Source organism: Monodelphis domestica, chromosome 1 (assembly GCF_027887165.1).
Source record: "Monodelphis domestica isolate mMonDom1 chromosome 1, mMonDom1.pri, whole genome shotgun sequence".
Taxonomy (NCBI): Eukaryota; Metazoa; Chordata; class Mammalia; order Didelphimorphia; family Didelphidae; genus Monodelphis; species Monodelphis domestica.
In genome coordinates, this window is record NC_077227.1 from 496,837,887 (window position 1) to 496,859,210 (window position 21,324).

Here is a 21,324-nt window from a genome sequence, read left to right on the forward strand (position 1 = left end):
TCTTCATTTTTCCTGCATATTATCTTTTGTATTTATTTATTTCATTAATTTAAAAAAAAGCCCCTTACCTTACACCTTAAAGACAATTCCATGTATTGGTTCCGAGTCAGGAGTGTAAAGGGTAGGCAGTGGGGGTTAAGTGATTTGTCCAGAGTCACACAGCTAGGGAGTGTCTGAGGTCAGATTTGAATCTTGACCCTACCATATCTAGGCCTGATTCTTAATCCACTGAGTTACCCAGCTACCCCCTTTTTTTATTTAAATGTGTATATGATATTTTATGTAAATATATGTTTCAGATGATGGCCTTTCAAATTAAAGACAGTTCTTATCTTTTTTTCAGACTAAAAATCTCAAGTTCTACTCAATGATCCTTTCATTGCATACCTTAAAGCCCCTCACCTTTCCAGTTATTTTCCTCAGGATATTTCCCATGAATATTTTTCTAAAATATGTTCAGAATCAGATGTAATTTTCCAAATATGTTCTCATGGAACAACAGTCAAATTTAGAGTAGTGTAGATGAAAAGTGCACTATTTCTAGCCACAAGTTATTATTGTTCAGTTGTTTCAGTTGTTTCAATTTTTTATGACCCTATTTGGGGTTTTCTGGGCAAAGATATCAAAAAATTTACCATTTCCTTCCCCAGTACATTTTACAGATGAAGAAACTGAGGCAATCAGGACAATCAGGGTTAAGTTATTGCCAATGGTCTAATAGCTAGTAAACGCCCAAGTCCAAATTTGAACTCATGAAAGTGAGTCTTCCTAACTCCGGGTCTGGCAATCTATTCTATATACTATCTAGCAGGTCAAATGACCTAGGTTCAAATTCTGCTTATGATGTTATTGACTATATGAAATCACATGGGTTCCCTGTATTTTTTCTCTCCTCTGATAAATGAGGAGTATGAACTAAATAGCACCTGAAATCCCTTCTAGGTCTAAGGGCAGTTAGGTGGAATAATGAATAAAGTGCTCAATTTGGAATTTGGAAGACATGAATTCAACTTTCGCTCTGCATCAATTCCTGGAGGTCGTTCCAGTTCACATGAAATTCCTCTAGTTCATCATTCCTTTCAACACAATAGCATTCCATCACCAACATATACCACAATTTGTTCAGCCATTCCCCAATTGAAGGGCATCCCCTCATTTTCCAATTTTTTTATCACCACAAAGAACACAGTTAAGGTACACAGAGACTGACACACTGTGGTACAATCAAACATAATGGACTTCTCCATTAGTGTCAATGCAATGTCCCTGAACAATCTGCAGGGATATAGGAGAAAAAACACTATCCACAAGCAGAGGACAAACTATGGGAGTAAAAACACGGAGGAAAAGCAACTGCTTGACTACAGGGGTTGAGGGGATATGACTGAGGAGAGACTCTAAATGAACACTCTAATGCAAATACCAACAACAGGGAAATGGGTTCGAATCAAGAACACTTGTGATACCCAGTGGAAACGTCCGTCGGCTATGGGATGGGGGAGAAAATGATCTTTGTCTCCAATGAATAATGCTCGGAAATGACCAAATAAAATAATATTATAAAAAATAAAAAAATAAAATTATATTCAGTCTCAACCCTAAATTTACCCTTTACATATCCAAATGCAGAGAACACAAGCTGGCCCTATATCTCGATATGGAGATATAAAAGACTAGCTAGAGCTAGAGCTAGAGCTGGAGCTTGGAGCTCTGAAGCTCTCCCTCTTTTGGCCTCCATTTTCTTTCCAGACTTTTAGAATAGCCACCATTTGACCATTTCCCCTGCAGACCAGGGAGACTAGGCATCCAGAGCCTTGACTAAAAGTCTCCAGAGCACATATGAAGAGCATAGAAATGCTTAGCCTTTAAGATTAAGCTGAAGGGGGTTATCATCATTCTCCTAAGAATATTTTCCTCTCCCCAACCCCTTTCCTTCCAAGGCCACTGTTGACAGCCAAATCCTGACTGAGCAAGATGGACCAAATGGCAAAATTTCCAAATGCCCTAATGAGGCATTTATTTTAAATACCATCAAGCAGAATAGGAGAGAAGTAAGGTACCTTAGAGTGACTAATAGATTTATAACTAGGACATCCAGGTTCAAGCACCATCCCTTCCTTTGTGTGACCCACCAGCATGCAAAAAAAAATGATTGTGGAAACTTAATATTAACCATCAATGCAACTGAACTGGCTTCATAACTTCTTATGCAAATTGTTTATCTAAGTTTATATAAATAAAATTAATTTCAGTAATGAAAAAAAAAGAACACAGTTAAGAATATTCTTGTACATGTACTTTTCCTCATCATATTTGGGGTACAAACCCAGCAGTGCTATGGCTGGATCAAAGGGCAGAGAGTCTTTTAGTGCCCTTTGGGCATAGTTCCAAAATGCCTTTCAGAGTGGTTGGATCAATTCACAACTCCACCGGCAGTGCATTAATGTCCCAATTTTTACCACATCCTCTCCAACATTCATTATGTTCCTTTGTTGTCATGTTCTTTCCCATTTTATTTGGCAAGCTCATTGATATTACATCTATAATTCTCTTATATCATGTTATATTTGATATTATATCTATTGCTCTTTTTTAGAATTTCCCTCCCTTTTCATATTAAAGTCTCTTCAAGTAGCAGGATTATGTGATAATAGCCTTTGAGTTTGAGGAACTAACGAAGATCATACAGTCCTACTCCCTCCTTGTTTTTCAAACAAGAAACCTGAGGCACAGAGCTCACTGATTGAACTTATTCATCTAATGTAATACAGGTTATAAATGATAGAGACAAGATTTCCACACAGGTGCTTTTGAATATACCATGCTGTTTTTCCTTAGGTTTAATGATGGAATGGATCTTAGATTTCATCTAGTCCAAACTACTGTTTTGTTTTGTTTTGTTTTTAAACCCTTATCTTCCGCCTTAGAATCAATATTGTATATTGGTTCTGAGGCAGAAGAGTAGTAAAGTCTAGGCAATGGGTGTTAAGTGACTTACGCAGGGTCACACAGCTAGTTAGTGTCTGAGATCAGATTTGAACCCAGGACCTCCCTTCTCAATCCACTGAGCCACCCAGCTGACCCCCTCCCCAAACAACTTCTAATATTAAAAAAGACCCAGGAGAGATTATATGGCTTGTCCAATGGAACATAGGTAGTAACTGGTGAAGCCAGAATGTTAAACCAAGACCTAGAATTTCAAATGCAATGTTCATTCTAACTATACCATGATGAAGAGTTATCTTCTAAGAAAATAATGTTCTTTATAGTTAAGAAATACCTTCACCATAAATTTAAAGGAGTGGAATTACAGAATCTCAGGGATGGAAGGATCCTAAAATGGATTTTTAGTATAATTGGTTTCTTTTGTAATGATCTGCATTTTGTTTTATTTTATTTAATCTTGTTTTAAAAATATTGTTCTGAGAAAGGGTGTATAGGCTTCAACAGACAGCTAAAGAAATTCATAATACAAAGAGGGTCAAGGAACCCTGGTTCATAAAACTACAACATCCTTTATTGCTCGTCATCTAGCCTTTTATACAATTGAAGAGATAGAGCTTAATTTCACTACCTCAGTGGGCAGCCTATTCTACTTTTATACATCCTATTAAGCCAGGGTCTAATTGGGCACGTAATATTACTTAACTGGAAGATAATTTAGGGGTCATCAAGTCTATTTTACATATCAGAAAAGCAATTGCAGAGAGAGGATAAGAATTTTCTAAGGTCACATAGAGAATAAGGAGCAGAACCTATTCTCTATTCTCTATTGTACCAACCAAACCATAGATTCAGAAAAATCTGGCTTTAAATCCTTACTGACAGTCTTCATGTGACTGAGGGCAAATTATTCAACCTCTCTGTATCTTGGGCAATTGTCTAAGACAATGAATTATAAATGTTGTCATTTACCATTATAGTAGATATTTCCATGCCAGTGAAATTATAGTTCTTTGAATGTATTGATGATACTATTTGCCCAGGAATTATATGGTGATTGATATTGTTTTCAAGATATCTTCATGCAAACCTCATTTGTCTTTTGTGTTTTTGTTAATTTTTCCCTTTAATCTTCTTAAGAATCTCTTATTTGTTTGGCTTTTTCTATTTTGTTTATTATGTGAAGTCTTTTTCATTATCAGTTCAGTTCTTAGAAGGCAAGCTCATCACTAATTTCTCTAATGTGCCTAAGAAATGTTCTCTTTTTGGACATTTTTTGAATGTCTCATTTTGAAACATTTTTATTTTATATTTTTACCCTTCCAAGTTTCACGTTCCAAGTACATTTGGATGAGGAAATTCTTGAATCAATAGAAAATTTTCAAGGTCTGAAACTAAATGTCTTTACAATGGTCTAGCAACAGCCAAAACCTATCAAAATAATTTATTGTCCCTTTAGTCAATTCATGTGGGTTAGGAAAACACTTCAACTCAAGCTTGGATAAGAGTTCTTTAATTCTGGAAGAAAATCCTTAATGCATTCAGCATGACATTAAAAATGCTGTTTAACAGAGGCAGAAATGTTCCAGGGGATTATGCTTTTTGAGACCTTCCATCATTATTGTGTCTGTAGTTACTGCTGTATCTTCTGTTGCATTGGTAGAAGCATAGCATCAAGGAGGAGGAAGAAATTGTGCTCTGTCTTGCTTCATCAGCATCTGGAATAGAATTTACTTCTGGATACCTCATTCTGGAAAGGACATTACCAAGCTGGAACTGGTCCAGAGGTGAGTACCCAGTAGGGTGAGAAAACTGAGAACAATGTCATGTAAAGATCACTTGGGTTGTAATGGTGAGTACCCAGTAGGGTGAGAAAACTGAGAACAATGTCATGTAAAGATCACTTGGGTTGTAATATATCACTTGCCTAAACAATAACTTCCTGACTAGTCTTCCTGGCTCTAGTCCTCTCTCTCTCTCTCTCTCTCTCTCTCTCTCTCTCTCTCTCTCTCTCTCTCTCTCTCTCTCTCTCTCTCTCTCTCTCTCTCTCTCTCCGCCCCCCCAACCCCAATTCATCCTGACCACAACATCCAGATATGTTCTGCTAATGAAAAAGTTTAAATACATATATTTCCTTCTCAAACAGTATTATGTGTGTTTTTGTTTCACATAGGATCAAACATGAACTTAAAACCTTGCAGGTTTAAGACACTACACAATTTAGCTCCCACTGGCGTTTCTATCATGTTTTCATACTTCTCCCCCTCTCAAAATCTGTTTCAGTAAAGCTGGACACATTCCAATTGTAATAGGTAATATTGAGGGGGTATATTTGATGGGTAAATGATAACTAATAAATCAGGTAGTTATCTTGTTTTGCCTACCCTCCTCCCTCTATACCTTCCTTCCTCCCTTTTCCTCCCTCTTCTTCAGCTTCCCTTCCTCCCCTCTTCTTCCCTTGAGCTTCCCCTTCCCCTGTTCTTTTTCTAGTTTTCTAAATCAGTTAAGGTGAGTTAATGTTGTCTGAGATGAAAATATTTTTTTCTTCTTTATCTCAAGTAAGGGTTTATTTGGAGAAGACAGGAAAGATGGAGGATGGAGGTAAGAGGGTTGGAGGTTTCCCTAATTCTATAATTAGCCTTAGATTGGAGGATATTGAGAAAAATGGTTGATAGGTCTAGTATTTCAGTCACTATCACCAACAGAGCAAGTCAGAAAGATATATGGACTATTGTCCTTCTTCTTCTTCCTTCAAAGTCACCAGGTCACCTCCAGCTTGATTATCGCATGTTGTCGCGGGCAAAGTCCACCCTTGGTTGCAACTCCAGGGTTTCCCAACAGGTAATGGGTGACCAGTCAACAAAAATAACAAACAGAAGGCAGCTTAATCATAACAGCCATGGGATTGTTTTGCATCTGACAGCTGCTCCGCCATCCCAATGTCTGGTTTTTATTTTTATATCCACTTTATTGGCACTCAATTGCATATAATCAAAGAGAGATAATTGGAAAAGTAACACATTATCTTCTAACAAATCACTTGATTAGCATTCTATATTCTTGTATTGTGATTATAGACAGAACAAAGGTTGCACACAAGATGAATGATTTTGTCACAGGTGCCTTAATTTTCTCATTTCTCTGTGAGAAGTTTTGAGCTTACAAACAATCAAGGAAATTATTTATTGCTTTTAATAAAATGGAATAAGTAATCAGCAGTTCTTAAAAGACAATTCAACAATCATATCATTGAGGTTGAGGGGTACTAGGAACATAATTCAAATTTAGATTGGTAACTATGTCACTGTGCATCATGATTCTTTTATACTCATTAATATTTTTTCTTTTTTTCATTTACTTACTTGAGAGGATAAACTATTATTTAATTGTCTGGTTGACATTGCAACCCCAGGGCTTAAATATCTCTAAAATTCATTATAGAATTATTAAGAATGATTTTTTCAAAGAGAGAACTTTTTTCCAGAGCACCTTTCTGTGTACTGAGAGTGACAATTCTTTTTCTTGTAGGATGTTTCCTTAACCTTAAGCTTAGTGAAGATCTTTGGTAATTAGTTGCACTATTGATGTTAAATCCCAAAGCTCCAAATAGCCAGACCTGAAATCCTTCCAAAGTTTAACAAAATGTAGAAGGAACAGATGGGAGGAATGATAGGATCCTTTCCAAGAGGCAGCCAAAAAAATACTAAAACTGGACAAATATCCCTAATTGTAATAAGGGTTAAATTAATGAATAGTTATTAAATATAGATTAACTAATAAAAACACAGATTCATGTAGTGCTTTAAAGTTACAGATTATTATCCCCATAATAATCCTTAAATGAAATTAATATCCCCATTTTACTGATGAAGCCTGAACTCTTATCCAAGGCTGGATGATTTTGTTTAAGTCTCCCAACTGATGTAGGAAATGTTATGGATAATCCATGACTGTGTGAAGGATAGAATGTGTACAAGAGCTTTGGAAAGAGGAAACATTATTATGTTTTCAACAAATAGACTGACTTCAGACTATCCTCTGGATATACTTTGGGGAATGGAAAGAAAAATATTATTTTGCAGATATTTAGGGGAAATTAATTCAATGATATCCCTGGTTTCTATCCTGCCTCTCTAGAGATTTTGGGAAATTTTCTGCTGAGTAAGACAAGAGCCTAGTTTAAACTGAAATGAACTTAATCTCATCTGAAGAAATTTTTCTTGAGCATTTTCTGATATATTTTAATATGTATGTAAATAAATAAATATTAATATATTAAATTAGCTAAATTCAATTAATATGTCTCTATCTCTATATATCTATCTATATCTTCTCCAGTATTTGCTTGGATAAATGAACTTACTATTCTCTATCTATGACAATCTTTTGTATAACTAGAATTCAGTAAGAAAAAGTCAGATTTGGTTTTGTGGGTATGTGGTAGCCTCTACTCTTAAGAGATAAGGCCCTAAATTTCTGAACTCCATCTTCCCTTAAAATAGCTATATTTAAGGAGACAAATAGACATAATTTTAGTTTAATACCTCACTTATCAGACGAAAAGAATGTCTAACCTCATTTCTCCTTGGCTTCCTCAAGACAGGGATCATAGACTCCCTTAGAGATGGGCATACAAGATTGCATAGATATTTTGAGTTGATTGTCTATATATTTATTTATCCCATGTAGACATCTTATATGGAAAGTACACATGCTACCCAGTTGGAGAAAATGGAATCTCAGGGTTATATTTGGAGGCAGTAAGATATTGTGATAAGAGCATTGACTTTGGAGTTAGAGGTTCTAGGCTTGAATTCTTATTAAAAAAAATATTATTTGTGTGACCTTAGCCAAGTAATTTCAGTTCAATGGATTTCAGTTTCCTTACCAGTAAAACAAAGAGTAGTAGGCCAATTTGCATTTAATCTTCCTTCTAGCTCTACATTTATGTGAAATTAAATGAAATTTAATAATGTATAATTATTAATTTATTTAATTAATTAAATTAAATTTTGATTTCATAAATAATTAAAATTAATAATAAATTAACTAATAAATTATGTGAAATTGAATGAAAATTGAACTTATCTTCTAATTATATTATGGTGGAAAGGCAAGAAGTCTGGTTTCGGAGTCAGTAGGAATGACCACTGAGTGACTACTGGCAAGTCACCTTACCTTCTGATCCTAATTTTTTAATTTGTAAAATAGAGATATGATGTTTACACTGTATCTCACAATATTGTTCAATTTGAAAAGCATTTAATAAATATTACACTATGCAATATAGTATACTAAGAGTTTTGGCTATAAAGAAAAAAAAATAAGCTAGTGCTTATTCTTTAATTTTTTTTTCCAGATTACAAGTTGAAATAATTTTTAATAATTGCTCTCTGACATTTTAATCCATGTTTTTCCCTCCCTCTCACCCCTCCCTCCTCCCCAATGTATTATCATAAATATAAATATATATATATATATAGTTCCATTTATGTCATGTTATGAAAGAAGACATATTGATTATACTATAGAAAAATTCATGGAGAAAATAAAGTGAAGAATGGTATACTTCAAGGTACATATACACTTTGTCAGGTCCTTCTATGATGGTGGATAGCTGTTTTCATCAGTAGTCTCTTAGAATTATCCTACAGCCTTGCATTGCTGATACTAGTTAAATTATTCATATTTGATCATCATACACTATTGTTGATACTGCATACATCTAGTACCTCTTCTTAAGACCTTACAAAATCCTTTTGAGGCCAAGGAATACGGCATGTGTGTGTGTGTGTGTGTGTGTGTGTGTGTGTGTGTGTGTGTGTGTGTGTAACTGGTATTATTTGTTTAGTGCATTAGGTTTTGTAAAGTACTGTCCAAATATTAGCTCATTTGATTCCTACACCAACCCTAGAGGATAGATGTTGCTTGTATTAAGGAAGAGAAATGACTGCACTTTGATTGACAGAGACATGTTACACAGAATCACATGGGACCCTGGGTCAAGATTCCAAGCAAGGAGGTTGGGGGAAGTTTGTCCCAACTGCCAACAGTCATTCTTTCTGAAGCAGAAGTAGGAGCAGGAAGTTTGACTAGTAGCTGCAATTTCAACCATACAGAGATACAACTGGCCCTGGAAGACAACAGCTGTGGAGACACTACTTCAGCCAGAATGCAGGTCAGCTGGACTGGAGAACATAAGGAAGATTTATCTACTTGGCTGGGAGCTGTTGTTACCTTTCCTCTTGGACCTTGACCCATCTTGGAGTCAACGTTGTGAGATACTATTTATGTGGGACATAACTTATTTAGCTTAAGAAGTTAGCCAAAAGGGTAGTTATTAGAGGATTAGTTTTGGAAGTAAGATTTGGAAATTTCCCTTCTCCTTGTTACACACATTCTTATCCCATTTCCCATTAATAAACTCAAAATATTTATATGTTTACCTTTTGTTTCTTCCCTTTAAACATCTCATAATAGCATGCTCCATATTACAGATAAGAAAATTTAAGGAAACAGAAATTAAGCAAATTGCTCTGGGTAACATAGCTTCTAAGGGGCTAAGGCTGGATTTGAACTCTTAGAAAAGAACTATAAGAGGTAGAGTGATTGGAGGTGCTCTTTGTGAGGACAAAATAATTGTTAAGATGTTTGATTATGAATATTCTTCAGCAACATGGTTTTACGTTATTATAGTAATCATGAGCATTGTTAAGATAAGGATGCTGAGAGGCAGAATTGGGGGTATATTTCATTCCAGACAGATGCGCAAAGAAAGAAATGGGGGTGGGGTTGTAGAACTATTTGAAGAAAAATTTACGACTGTTTTTTTGAGAGTGACACAATACATTTTCCCTACATATTAATTTGATATAAATGTAGTCCTTATAGAAGAGAGTTTGACTTAAAGAAAAAGATAAGATTTATCTCCTTTTCCCTTTCTTTCATATTTACCTTTTCATGTTTTTCTTGCTTTTTGTGATTGGGTGTCAAATTTTCTACTAAGTTCTGGTCTTTTCTTAGCAAATGCTTGGAAATGTTCTATTTTGTTGAATGCCCATACTTTCCCCTGGAAGTATATAGTCAGTTTTGCTGGGTAGTTGATTCTTGGTTGGAGACCCAGCACTCTTGCCTTTCTAAATATCATTTTCCATGCTTTGCGGTCTCTTAGTGTGTTAGCCGCTAAGTCCTGTGTGATCCTTATGGGAGCCCCCCTATATCTGAAGCTCCTCTTCTTGGCTTCTTGTAGGATTTTCTCCTTTTCTTGGAAGCTCTTGAATTTCGTGATTACATTCCTGGGGGTTGTCTTTTGGGGATTTAGTATAGAGGGTGTTCTATGAACCCTTCCTATTTCTATTTTGCCCCCTTGCTCCAGAATATGTGGGAAATATTCTTCTATAATCTCCTGTAGAATAGCATTGAGGTTTTTGTTTATCTATGGTTTTTTGGGGAGACCAATAATTCTGAGATTGTCCCTTCTTCCTCTGTTTTCCAAGTCTGTGACCTTTTCAGTGAGATATTTCATGTTTTCTTCTAATTCATATAATTTTTTGGCTTTGCTTTATTGATTCTTGCTGTTTTGTAATCTCGCCTTCTTCCATTTGCTTAATTCTGGTCGTTAGGGACTGGTTTTGCTTTTCAGCTTTGCCTGCCCTTCTATTAGATGCTTCCAGCTCCTTCTCCAATTGTGAAGTCTTATCTATCAGATTGCTGATATCTTTCTCCCATTTTTTTTTTCCAAAAGGTTTCGATCTTTTGGGTAAGCTCCAGTTTGAGATCTTCCAGAGCTTGTGGATAGTTTCCATTTTGGGAGGCATGTTCTGATTTTTTTTTTGGATTTCATCCTCATTCTCTTCTTTTCCTTGGGTACTCCCTCCATAAAAGTTTTCAATAGTCACTTCCCCCCCCCTTTCTTCTTGGAGGCTTGATTTTAGGACATGTGAGCCATCCCTTTGGGGTTTTATTCCACTTTATTTTTTTGGTCTGGGGTCTGGGTGATATGGGCAGGTTTTCTGTGAATTTAGGTTGCCCCAGACTAGTTCTTCCCAGCCTCTGAGGTTTCTTAGAGTGCTGGGCCCCTGTGTTCAGCCCAACCACCCAGGTGATCAGCGCAGCCCACCCAGGTGTTCAGCTCTGCCCAGGTGCTCAGCGCAACCTCCCCGGAGTTCAGTTACGCAGCCCCCTGTGCTCAGCGCAGGATTCTCCCATGAAACCACCCTGAGAGGTCATTTCCTTGCAGTCTTTAGATCCCAAGGACCCTGGTGTGCCCCCCCAGACAGAGATCCTCCTCACTCACTTGCTGTCCCAGTGAGCGCTCTGATAGCTTACTCTGGTTTCACATTTTTGTGCGAGCTTTTGCTCCTCCTTATAGTGTGGGAATGTTCAAACCCCATGTACTTTCATTTCTGTGGGGTACTGGAGAGTCCCTCTGTTCTTCCAAAGGTGATTTTTATGCTCTTTTGAGGTAGTCTTTCGGTCGGTGCTGGGGAGGGGAAGCGAGTCGCATCTAGATTGTAGCCATGTTTACCCAGAAGTCCGACTGTTTTTTTAAAAGTTGAATTTGGGAAAAAAATTGCAAATTTTGGATAAAGCAAGATATTAGAAAACCTGAAATACCAGGATAAATAATTTTATATTTTATCTTAGAGACAATAGAGAGCCAATGAAGGTTTTTTGAACAAGTAAGTGATGTATTCAGGCCTGAGCCTTAAGCAGAACATTTTGCATATTTATTAAAGGTTTATTTTTTCTTTGGAATTGAAGTGGTGTGGGAGGAAGAGAAAAATGATTATTCATTGAAAAACTGATAAGAAAAATAAAATGAAAGGAAAATAAAGGAACAGCATTGGAATTTGAAAAATAAGTATTTTAGTAGATAGAGTAAAATCTAATTGAAGAGGGAAGAGATGGAAGATTGATGTTTTCAGGAGACCATATAATAATTAAGGCCAAATGTATATATCTGTATTTTATATGAGGAGAGAAAGAGGAGAAAACTGTGAGGTGTAGATAGATCTTTGGCAATTGATTGGATAATCTGGATGAGGGTGCCTGGAAGGACAAAAGTAATTCTACCTTGGTGAACTGGCTGATTGGAGGATGGCAACAACTTCAAAACAAATTGGGAAATTTAGAGGAGGGATGAGTTTAGTGAAGAAAAGTTCAGTTTTAAATATATCCAGTTTCATTACTGATAGGATATAGAGATGGGGATGTTCAGTAGATAACTGTATAAGTGGAAATAGAATTCTGGAAAGAGAGTAGGTTTTTATGTTTAACAGTTAGGTTATTGAACTCAGATAAGAATATCAAGTGTAGAGAGAAAAATGGAAGAGTGTGCAAAAGACAATTTTTGGGAAACTTGATATTATCCATCATCTTTTATCACCAATATAAGTGCTTCCCAAGGTTCTCTTTTGTATAGCTCAGTTTCTAGTATCAATCACTAAACATGAATTAAGTGCCTACCATGTACTAGGCACTATGCTTAATGCTAGTGATACAAAATGAGGCAAGTCAATCTACTGAGAGGAATAATAGGCAAACAAATATCAACAAACCAAGCTATATACAGGATAAATAGGAAATAATTGACAGAGGGAAGGCATTAGAATTAAGAGGGGTTGGAAAGGGCTTCATGTAAAAGATGAGATTTTATTTGAAAATTAAAGGAAGACAGGAAAATCAGTAGTTAGGATTAAAGAACATTTCAGGCATAGAAGACAGCCAGAGAAAATTTCTGGAGTATCTTGTCTACGGAACAGCCAGACTCCTTCATGCTATTGGAAAAAAAAAAATGTTCTCATCTGCCTGTTCCACTGGGAGAAGTTTTCATGCTTGGAGTAGACATCCTCTTAACTCTGGACAATTTGAGGTCTGTTGGTTATCCTCAATCTAGTAGGCAAATATACCAATAGGCTATTGAGATAACTTCTGTGAAGTCTGTCTAAAAATCCATAATGTTTATTGATATTTCCTCCCATCACTTTTACCAGAAATTATTTTGTATTTATTTTGTATCTATTTGGATGTACTTTCATGAGTACATGCTTTGTCCCCTCAATAGATATAAACACATTGAGGACAGGAATGGCTTCATTTTTGTGTTTATTATCAGTGTCTTATACTTGAGAGACTCAAAAAATGTTTGCAAAATTGTATCAAAAAACAACTAAGATATAGTCTCAGAGAGCCAAAGGGAAAAGAATATCTTTACTACACAGTTGGTAAACTTGAGAGAAAACATTCAGTCAAATGGCTTATTCAGATGCCAGATGTAAAGAATTTAAGATTGCAAGGCGTTAAAGAGGGTAGTGAACACTAAGAAAGTGGATACAAATAACACACTTGCACTCTGGTCCCAAGAAGAAAGAGATTTAGGACAATAACTTGAGGGGATGACAGAGTCAAATGATTTTCCTTTTAAACAAGGGGAGAGGTCTGAACATTTTTTGTAGATATCAGGGGGAGGAGATTGTACATAAGGAAAAATTTAAATGAGCTAAAGAAATAGAATGATTTCAGGAAAAGTGACTCATAAATGACAGATGGGAATAGAATCAATGGCAAAAGAGGAGGGACAATTTATTATTGCACGTCTTTCCTTTTGGTTAAGTTTTTAATCAAGGTCAAGAATTTGAAAGGGGAATTTAAGCAGTCAGTCATTTAGAGGAGAGTCATAAAAGAAAGTTTTCTAAAATGTGTCACATCCAATAGTCACTTTTCATTCACCTGACCAGGGCACTGGTTCACTAGTGACTTAAGGAGGATACAAATATAAAAATATCAGACCTGGCATCATTGACCTTGGAGTTGACACACATTACTCCATGTCATCAAGGGACCCACAAAAAATGATGCAGAGTGGAAACGTAGCTTCACCCAGTTTCAGAATGACTACAGAAGCTTTAGAAGTAATTTTACAAGTTTCAACTATACAAATATGTTTTCATCCTTTTTTTGAATTACAGCACTAATTATTTATGTATATCGTGTGTATTTGACTCCTACAAATCAAAATTACATTTTTTTCCTTTTAAAGTAAGAGAAAAAAGTCCAAGTATAAATCCCAAAATAAGATTTAAGGTTATATACAGTATGTGTTGATGCAGAAGCAAATGGATTTCTAGGTCTGCCCTGCCAATATCCCCATGCCCCTTATCTTGTATCATTACAATAAATGGGTTATTCAGAATGAACCTTATCTCATAATAACAATACATTGTCCCTCACTCTGCAATGAACTTGAATGTTTGCAAGGGTATTGAAGACAATATACATATTCAGAGATAAGGTCACAGATTTAAAGTTGGAAGAGGCCTTACAGGTCATATAGTCCATCCTATTCATTTTTCTCATGAGGAAACTGAAGCCCAGAGAATTTAAATGACTGGTTGAAGCTAAGTAAGTGACCATTCTAATATAGGACTTCTGCCTCATTCCCCACGCATCCTCTATTTTCCCTTGGACCATAATGCCATGTAACATCTTTTTCTAAATACATCAATAATAGACTTCATATCTTTTAAACCCTTTAATTATGTTTTAATGTACATGCTTAAAAATTTTCTTTTATAACTATCTTCATAATCTGACTCTTTCTATATGTACAGGATGATTATGCTCTTGACATTCTGGCCAAATTGGTTTAGCTATTATTCAATTTCCACCTATGGAAGTTATTTTCCATTGTGGAAGATTCTCATTCCTCTGTTGCTCTTTGGAACCTAATCTCTTTTTGAAGCCATACAAAACAGATTTCAGAAGTAATGAAGAGTGAAATGAGTATAACCAAGAGAACAGAATATATAGCTATAGGATTAGCATGTGAAGAATAATTTGTGAATATCCACCTCCAGAGAATGAATTGAAAAATAAAAATATGAGATTATATATATATATATATATATATATATATATGTTACATAATACCTTCTATGTGAGGAAGAGAGAAAGATACCTGGAAATAAATTCTATTTTGATGAATAAGTTAAAATTGAATATTGAAATGTGGTAGTAGTATCTCGGTAACCGAGAATGACAATTGTCTTTGTGCGTTTTGTACAAAGACACTTGTGCACGAAAGAGATTTAAGTGGAAGAATCAATGCACAGAGACAGTCCCACTCTCTCGGCTTTGGAAGCCTGGGTCCAATGGCACGAAAAGTTGTTACACCTGGAGACTTCCTCAGCTGCATTGGATGGCCGTGTTGTCTTTTGTGCTCCAACATGCCCTAAGCACTCCACAGTGCTTTGCTGCGTTGCCCTCTCAGCCGTTGAACCTTCTTGTTGGTTTCTTCTGTCTGTTTAGCTGAAGCAGTCTTCACATGCTGGGTGAGCAAAGCCCTGATTCAGCAGGGGTCGATGACGACCTGATGGCTACCCTCACAAGGTTTAGCTGGCCTGTCCGTTGCCTGGGGTGTGGCCACTGCTGCATACTAGTAGCTACTAGGAACCACAAGTGAGAGCTGAGTGTCAGGTCTCAGGTGAGGGTCAGAGGCTGGAGAGCTGCCCTAGGAGGGCACGAGAAGCACTCCATACCAGAGATACTAATCCTCTCTGAACACCCCATACACCCCATATTGAAATACTTACTGGAAATTATTCAACTATCCATGTTCTGATACAAAGACAAGAAAATGAAGAAATTTACATAAAAATACACATACCTATACATACAGCTATATAGATACATATATATTTATATGTATCCATATACTCTGATGGACTCAGTATCTGGTTCTAAGGCACTTGCAAAGAAGTTTACTAGTTAAGGCTGCTGAAACTTGCTAGTGATAAGACAATACAATTTAGAAAAACTTTACACAGTATCTTAAATTTGTTCTTCTAGGCTATGATGAAAAACAGTTCAAACATAGGGAACAAATTTTGACAGAGCTATAGGAAGAATTTCATATTAGGAACTCATAATTCAAATTCAAATTAGGAGAATTTCAGTTTTTACACTCCCCTTGCACTTTCTATCTTCATTTGAACCCTTTATGTGATATGGATAATGTTATCTGCAGGTTGAAGGAAGAGTTTTATAAAGGACTTATACGAATTTTGTGAAAATTTGTCTTTTGTATACTATCATTTAGATAGTGTCTTAAGTTTTGCAAAGTGCTTTACAAATACTATCTCATTTTTATCCTCCCAACATCCCTGGGAGATAAATGTTGCTATTGTCTCCCTTTTGCAGTTTAGGAAACAGATGATGACATAGAGCAAGTGTGTTTCCTAGTATTATGAAGGGAATAAGTAACTGAGACTATATTTAAACTGTCTTCCGACTACAGGTCCAGTGGTTTATGCACAAAGCCACTTAACTGTCTATCCTGTGAAGTAGATAGTATAAGTATTGCAATTATTGTTCTATCATTTCAGACATGTCCAACTCTTTGTAATCCCATTTGAGGTTTCCTGGCTGAGATACTCGATTGGTTTATCATTTCCTTTTCTAGTCATTTTACAGATGAAGAAACTGAAGCAAACAGGGTTAAATGACATGCAGAGGATCACACAGCTAGTAATTGTCTAAGACCTGGAACTCATTCTTTTTTAGAAGAAATTTGAATCTGATTATTTGATTTTTCCTGTAACCAGTAAGTGGTCCAAGTGTATTAAAATATCTAATTCATAAATTACTCCCATATCAGCAATCAGTCATTTCTTCTCTATTAAAATATAATAAATTACATTTGGGGGTTTTATTCTAAATGGTCATATAAAATACTTCATGAAAATTATCAAAAAAGAAAATCACAAATGATGCAAAACAGTGAGGCTTCTATGCAGTATGAAAGCCTTCTTTATTAGATTTGAACCATATTTTTTTTTACTTTTTAAAACATTTTATTTAGTCAATTTAGAACATTATTCCTTGGTTACAAGAATCATATTCTATCACTCCCTCCCCTCCCCTTCCCTTCCCAAAGCACACAATTCCACTGGGTATTACATGTGTTCTTGATCAGAATCTATTTCAGTGTTGTTGATGTTTGCACTAGGATGATCATTTAGAGTCTATATCCCCAATCACATCCCCCTCGACCCATGTAGTCAAGCAATTGTTTTTCTTCAGTGTTTCTGCTCCTAAAGATTTTCCTCTGAATGTGGATAGTGTTCTTTCTCATAGATCCCTCAGGGTTGTTCAGGATCACTGCATTGCCACTAATGGAGAAGTCCATTACCTTCGATTGTACCACAGTGTGTCAGTCTCTGTGTACAATGTTCTCCTGGTTCTACTCCTTTCATTCTGCATCAATTCCTGGAGGTCATTCCAGTTTCCATGGTATTCCTCCACTTTATTATTTCATTGAACACAATAGTATTCCATCACCAACAGATACCACAATTTGTTCATCCATTCCCCAATTGAATGGCATCCTCTCATTTTCTAATTCTTTCCACCACAAAGTGGTGCAGCTGTGAATATTCTTGTACAAGTCTTTTTCCTTATCTATTTGGGGTACAAACCCAGCAGTGCTATGGTTGGATCAAAAGGTAGGCAGTATTTTAATGCCCTTTGGGAATAGTTCCAAATTACCTTGCAAAATGTTTGGATCAATTCACAACTCCACCAGCAATGCAATAATGTCCCAACTTTGCCACATCCCCTCCAACATTCATTATTTTACTTTGCTGTCATGTTAGTGAATCTGAGGTGAAACCTCAGAGTTGTTTTGATTTTCATTTCTCTGATTAGAAGAGATTTAGAAAACTTTTTTCATGTGCTTATAAATAGTATTGATCTCTGTAACTGAAAATTGATTATTCATGTCCCTTGCCCATTTATCAATTGGATAGTGGCTTGATTTTTTTGTACAATTGATTTAGCTCTTCATAAATTTGAGTAATTACACCTTTGTCTGAAGTTTTTGTTATAAAGATTGCTTCACAATTTGTTACTTCCCTTTTAATTTTGGTTGCATTGGTTTTGTTTGTACAAAAACTTTTCAATTTGATGTAATCAAAATTATTTATTTTATATTTTGTTATTTTTTCTAACTCTTCCTTGATTTTAAAATATTTCCTTTCCAAACGTTTGACATGTATACTATTCTCTGTTCACCTAATTTACTTATAGTTTCCTTCTTTATGTTTATGTCATTCACCCATTTTGAATTTATCTTGGTGTAGGGTGTGAGATGTTGATCCAAACTTAATCTTCCTCATACTGTCTTCCAATTTTCCCAGCAATTTTTATCAAATAGTGTGTTTTAGTTCCCAAAACTGGGATCTTTGGGCTTATCATAGGCTGTCTTGCTGAGGTAATTTACCCCAAGTCTATTCCACAGATCCTCCTTTCTGTCTCTTATTCAGGACCAAATTGTTTTGATGACCAATGCTTTATTGTATAGTTTGAGATCTGGGACTGCAAGTCCTCCTTCATTTGCATTTTTCTTGATTTCCCTGGATATCCTTAATCTTTTGTTCTTCCAAATGAACTTTGATATGCTTTTTTCTAATTCAGTAAAAAAGGTTTTCGTTAGTTCAATGAGTATGGCACTAAATAAGTAAATTCATTTGGGTAGGATTGTCATTTTTATTATATTACCTGTGGAAAAGAAACAAGAATGATAGTTGGTGGGGAAGCGGCAACTGGGAGTGGCAGTTGGGTCTTGTGACTAGCACTTCCTTCCTGCTGGGAGTGTCAGTTGGGTCTTGTGACTAGCACTTATTGCTGGGTTGATCTTCCTCCCTGGTGTTGGAGGAGGGAGGAGCTCATTCAGCCCAGGATGGAGTGGAGAACCTCTACTTTGTTCAGCCCGAAGGCACAGGCTTCTGAAAGTTAGAACTGTTCTTGTTTGCTTTCTATCTACTGCTAAGATTCTGAAATTGACAAAACTGGCACAGAATACAGGAGTGGGAGAAACCCTCCACCAGCCTGTGGGGCCTGGACTCAGCTCTAAACACTGAGGAAGTCTCCAAACTTATTTAGGGACCTCCCTTTCCCTGCATTCCTAATAAAAACTCTAATCCCAACTGGTTATTAAACTTTATATTATTTGAATTCGCAGTCAGATAAGTGGACTGTCTTTTCAGGACATAGAGGGAGCTGAACATTAGTTCAGTCATTCAACGACAAACAGTCCTAATGCTGCTTCCTCTAAGCAGGGGGCACCTCTCTCCTTTGCCTCACAGAGCAATATTCCTTCTCTCCCCTCAACTCCTCCATACCCTGTTACAAAGCTCCCATTATCCCCCTGTTTTTCCAATCCCCCTATATCCTTTCCCAATAAATTTTACATACCGCATCCTACGCATGAGCAATTAATATTTTTCCAATTATTTAGATCTAGTTTTAATTGGATGGAAAGTGTTTTGTAATTGTGTTCATATAGTTCCTGTGTTTGTCTCGGCAGATAGATTCCTAAGTATTTTATATTGTCTACGGTGATTTTAAATGGAATTTTTCTTTCTAATTCTTGCTGCTGATATGTGTTAGAGATATATAGAAATTGTGATGACTTATGTGGGTTTATTTTGTATCCTGCAACTTTGGTAAAGCTGTTGATTATTTCGACTAGCTTTTTGGTTGACTATCTAGGATTCTTTAAGTAGACCATCATATCATCCTCAAAGAGTAATAGCTTGGTCTACTCATTCCCTATTTTAATACCTTCAATTTCTTTTTCTTCTCTAATTGCTGTAGCTAGTGTTTCTAGGACAATGTTAAATAATAGAGGTGATAATGGGCATCCTTCTTTCATTCCTGATCTTATTGGGAAGGCTTCTAGTTTATCCCAATTGCAGATGATATTTGCTGATGGTTTTAGATATATACTGTTTCTTATTTTTAGGAATGGTCCTTTTATTTTCCACATCTTTTTTTCTGCATTTTCTGCATCTATTGAGATTATCATGTGATTTTTGTCAGTTTGCTTGTTAATATGGTTAATTATGTGGATGGTTTCACTAATATTGAACCATCCTTGCATTCCTGGTATAAATCCTACCTGGTCATAGTGAATAACACTCATTATCGCTTGCTGAATTCTTTTTGCTAGTTTTTTTTCTATTTATTATTTTTGCCTCTATGTTTATTAAGCAGATTGTTCTGTAGTTTTTTTTCTCTGTTTTTGACCTGCCTGGCTTTGGAATCAGTACCATAAATTTGTCATGAAAGGAATTTGGTAGAACTCCCTCTTTGCTCATTATGTTAAATAGTTTGTATAATATTGGGTTTAGTTCTAGCTTGAATGTTTGATAGAATTCACTTGTGAATCCATCAGGCCCTGGGGATTTTTTCTTAGGTAGTCCTTTGATGGCTTATTCAATTTCTTTTTCTGATATGGGATAATTTAAGAATTCTATTTCTTCTTCCATTAATCTAGGCAATTTATATTCTTGTAAATATTCATCCATATCACCTCCCTTGGTATGTTTGTTGTCATATAATTGGGCAAAATAGTTTTTAATGATTGCCTTAATTTCCTCTTCATTGGAGGTGAGCTCCCCCTTTTCATCTATGATACTGTTAATTTATGGTTTTCTTCTTTCCTTTTTATTAGATTGACCAGTACTTTGTCTATTTTGTTTGTTTTTTCAAAATACCTGATTCTAGTCTTACTTAGTTCAATAGTTCTATCACTGTTGATTTTTATTAATTTCTCCCTTCATTTTTAGGATCCCTAATTTAGTTTTCTTCTGGGGTTTTTAATTTGTTTGCTTTCAATTTTTTTGATTTGCATGTCCAATTCATTGACCTCTGCCCTCCCTAATTTGTTAATATATGAACTTAAGGATATAAATATTCCCCTGAGTACTGCTTTGGCTGCATCCCATAGATTTTGAAAGGATGTCTCATCATTGTTATTTTCTTCATTGGAATTATTAATAATTTCTATGATTTGTTCTCTAACTAACCAATTTTGGAGAATCATATTATTTAATTTCCAATTAGTTTTTTATTTGGCTCTCCATGTACCCTTATTGATTATTATTTTTATTGCTTTGTGATCTGAAAAGGTTGCATTTATTATTTCTGCTTTTCTGCATTTGTTTGCCATGTTTTTATGCCCTAGGATATGGTCAATCTTTATGAATGTAACATGTGCTGCTGAAAAGAAGGTGTATTCCTTTTTGTCCCTATTTATTTTTCTCCATAAATGTATTAACTCTAATTTTTTCTAAGATTCTATTTGCATCTTTTACCTCTTTCTTATTTATTTTTTGATTTGCTTTATAAATTTGTTAGTGATAGGTTCAGGTCTCCCACTAGTATAGTTTTACTATATCTATTTCCTCCTTCAATTCTACTAGTTTCTCCTTTGGAAAATTGGATCCTATACCATTTGGTGCATACATATTGATTCCTGACATTTCCTCATTGTATATACTGCCTCTTATCAGGATGTAGTTACCTGCCCTATCACTT